Raw genomic sequence first — 4,360 nt, 5'->3', positions numbered from 1 at the left:
TACGTTTGCTGCTTGCAAGTTTTGCAGATTTAAATAATCAGGGACTGAATATATTACAAATACCTTCCATAACTGTTAATGGAATCCGTCAGTCTGTGCCTTTATCTGATATTTTGATCTAACGTATTCATATTTGTTTTGACAGATATGTAACAAGATCCAGCATAGCATGAAAGAGTGACAATCTATACAAAATGGTGAGTATGTAAACATTGCTTTCAAAACATGAGACGCAGTATGTTATGCTGGAAGGATTATTTTGAAACATTACACACATATCTCTTTTTATTATATCTGTAAATATGTTGTTGGTTGACGTAACAACTGTGTGAAACCAGTTTATCTAAAATTTTTATGCATTTTAAATAGAATCTTTCTTTTTTTTAAATCTAAAATTACAAAATAGAGACTTTGCAACAATACCAGACACAGGCCATGGTGAACATTGGCTCTGTTTCTGAAAAAATAAAGAGTTCCAAAAAAATGTTTGCCCCATAATCACTACACGTCACATATATCCAGTTCTCAGCACATCCCCAAAAAATTGACAAACATATTTGTGGATGTTATTAGCATCTCTTTACATATACAGTTTGCTCTTTAGGTTTGGCCCCTAACAGGTGAATGACACTGGCTGATGAAAATTAAAGACCATTTTGAATGCATTTAAAGGGAACCTGTCACCAGCATTTCACCTATTGAACTTTACTTATCCCTCGCCGGCCGCTGCTATCAAAAGTTCATTGCCGTTATCCCCTCTCCTAAATTCCTCCTCCGACTGTAAATAACGGTCTGCAAACATTTTGCGCCTTTTATCGTAATAATCCGGTGTCCCTTTGTGCGCACACACCAGAAGAGGACATCAATGCACAAGCGCAGGATTTTGTGTGCTGCGGGAAGGCGAGGAGCTGTCAATCAAAAGTAAAGAGGCGGGGTAAACCCGGAAAGATTTGAGGAATGAAGATATGACTCTTTTCAAGCGAAGATATGACTCATGCTCATTAGCATACGGTGTGGGAACACTAAAAAACTGAATGCTAAAGCTACAGAGCCGACTAAGAAGACAATTATAGGTTATATAGAAATGATTTTTCACCCACTACCACCAGGTATTGCTGGTTTAATAGGTCAAATGCTGGTGACAGGTTCCCTTTAAGGCTAAATTCACACTGGTATATTTTTTCTTTGCTTTGCAACTGATCTAAACCGATGACTAAAGCCTCGATCACATCTGCGTTGCAGGATCCATTAGGGGCCTCCGTTGCAGATCCGGCCGAGATTACCAGAGACAATAGCGTAGCATGCCGCGCTATTGTCTCTGGTAAAACCACGGACACTCTGACAGAAAGCAATGGGTTCCACCGGCCGCCGGTGGGATCCGTCATGCAACAAAACCGTTGCTTCCGGAATTCCTTGTTCTGCTCCTCTGACAGAGCAGTACAATGGCATGTAACAACGCAGGTGTGAACAGAGCCTAATTAACATCAGTTTGCATCAATATCCAACCTGTTACTGCTACAGAACGGATACTGATATACTTTGGCATCATAGTTAGAATCGTTGAAAAAAGAAATATGTCCATCAAGTTCAACCAAGGGATGGGAAAAAGGGAAGGGATATGGATCTCAGTTATCAGTTTGAGTCCCATAGAAAGGAATAGGATTTAATGACAGATCCACCATGTTGCGGATCTTTGCGGACCCATTGCAATGTACAAAAAGTGATTCATCCACTTGTCACATACGTAACGAAATACTTGTGTGTCTACTATCAACTACAGTAACTGTGTGCACATTGCACCATATTGTACAAAAGTTTAAACAAACTATTATATATTCTGTATATTTGCCCTGTAATAGCTTAGATGAAAACTTTGTGGATTGACTTTTACTTGCACTGAATACTTTTCAAGTAACCACTGCTACTGCCACATTAGTAGATTATTCTAAGCAATAATACGTTTCTACCCTATTCTCTCTTATTCTTTCAGAGTTACACATTGCAAAACAACAATAAGGTGGTCCTCACCGGACGCCCAGGAAGCATTTCTGAACTGTTGACCTTGGATGATGATAATGGGAGTGTTGTTGTTTCTGGTATTAAACATAATAACCCTGTTGCTAGTAGTCTGGGACTCAAAGAAGGTATGTCAAGTTTGCTATGTCTTCCATGCAATTATTTTTGGAAGACTGAGATACTATATAATATGTACAAAACTGTACTGATTGAATAAAAGCAAAAAAAATATTTCTGGAGCTAGAGAATTGTAAAGTTTCCATTAAAAGATAAATACAGTGAAATGTTTTCAGTGGCGGATTAAGTAGACCATAGGCCCTGGGCTGTTCCCCAAACTTGGGCCCCCCTTCCCCACCACCGCTCTGCCGTGTCTATAGTGAACACCACATTTTTGTGCGAGCATTGACAAATAGGTGTTACGATTCCCCTTGTCAAAGGGCTGTGTCCCTACATACTGACAGTCTCCAACCATCTCTCACAGTATCACACTTCCTCTTGACAATGGGATGGTAACACACATTTGTCTATTAGTCCTGGGTACACAAAGATATGTAGAATAGAAGGATTTCCTACAACAGACATGTCAGGAGAGGGGACAGATCCCCTATAGATCCAGTGACTCACAAGTGATGTCTTCTCGGATGGGAGTAGTTTTCTTTTCTCCTCCATCTGACGCAGACTGTTATGGCGACTTCTCCTGATGAGACATCTTTGCCCATCCCTTCTGCAGCCATTTCCAGCCTCTATAGAAACACACAAATTTAGACACCAAGGCCCAGAACCATACATTAAAGGGGTTGTCCGGGGACAGACCGGTTTTTATACTGATGACCTATCGATGTGCCCGGACAACCCCTTTTACTCAGACTAATAAATTTGGACACCAGACTAGATCATAGAATACATACAGACCCAGACCTTCTAAACTATTGCAGTCCCCAGACCAGACCCCCTAAACAAATACAGACCCAGAACAAAAACCCTAAATAAATACAGACCTCAGACAGGACCCCTAAATACAGATCCAAGACCCGACCCTCTACACTAATAATGACCCCAAACCTGACTCCCTTAATACAGACCCCAGATCGGACCCCCTAAACTAATACAGACCCCTAAACCAATACAGACCCTAAACCAGGCCCCCTAAATACAGACCCCATAAACTAATACAGACCCCAGACCCCTAAATACAGACCCCCATATACAGACCCCAGACCTCAAACTAATACAGACCCCCTAAATACAGACCCCAGACCTGACCCCCTACACTAATAATGACCCCAGACCTGACTCCCTTAAGTAATACAGACCCCAGACCTGACCCCCTAATCTAATACAGACCCCAGACAAGACCCCTAAATGCAGACCCCTAAATAAAGACCCCCAAACTAATACAGACCCTAGAACAGGCCCCCTAAATAGACCCCTTAAACTAATACAGACCCCAGACGTCAAACTAATACAATATGAAGTTTTGTCGCGTTTTTGACGCGAATCGCGGAAAAAACCATGACGAAACTACATTGTGTATGTCCTGCAAAAAGACCTTTAGACATAAGGTCACATGACCTCATCTCTGAAGTTCTTACTTCTGTTTAGAGACCTGCTGGTCACATGACCGCAGGCCCATGAGCAGAAGCAAGACTCCACAGAGAAGACTGAGGTGAGCTGCTATGCAAGTATAAGGGGATGGATTTGTTTAAAGGGTCTGTATTTAGGGGGTCTGGTGTGGGGACTGTATTTAGGAGATCTGGTTTGGGGACTGTATTTAGGGGGTCTGGTTTGGGTACTGTTTTTAGGGGGTCTGGTCTGTATTTAGGAAGTTTGGTGTCTGTATTAGCTTAAGGGGTCTGGGGTCTGTATTTGGGGGGTCTGAGGTCTTTATCAGTTTAAGGGTCTGTGTTTAAGGGGTCTGTATTCAGGGGGTCTGTATTAGTTTGACGTCTGGGGTCTGTATTAGTTTAAGGGGTCTATTTAGGGGGCCTGTTCTAGGGTCTGTATTAGTTTAGGGGTCTTTATTTAGGGGTCTGTATTTAGGGGTCTGTTTAAAACTTCATTAAACTTTGGGTGGCCATGGGCCCCCCAGGAGCCTCGGGCCCCGGGCGACAGCCCAAAGCACCCATAGGGATCTGACTATTAGGCCATGCCAGCGGCATGGCCTAATAGACTGCCTGTCAGTGTAATGCAGACAGGCAATAAGGCTTTGGAATACTACGTATTCTGAAGAATTATGTGAGTGATCAAGTGATCCCAGCTTCGTGTCCCCTAGAGGGACAAAATAAAAATGTCCAACGAGGAAGAAAAACATGGACTGCATAGCCACTTTATATACATTGATCTA

The sequence above is a fragment of the Rhinoderma darwinii genome, chromosome 4 (genome assembly GCF_050947455.1).
Source record: "Rhinoderma darwinii isolate aRhiDar2 chromosome 4, aRhiDar2.hap1, whole genome shotgun sequence".
Classification (NCBI taxonomy): domain Eukaryota; kingdom Metazoa; phylum Chordata; class Amphibia; order Anura; family Rhinodermatidae; genus Rhinoderma; species Rhinoderma darwinii.
Note: the sequence above shows the minus strand (reverse complement) of the source record.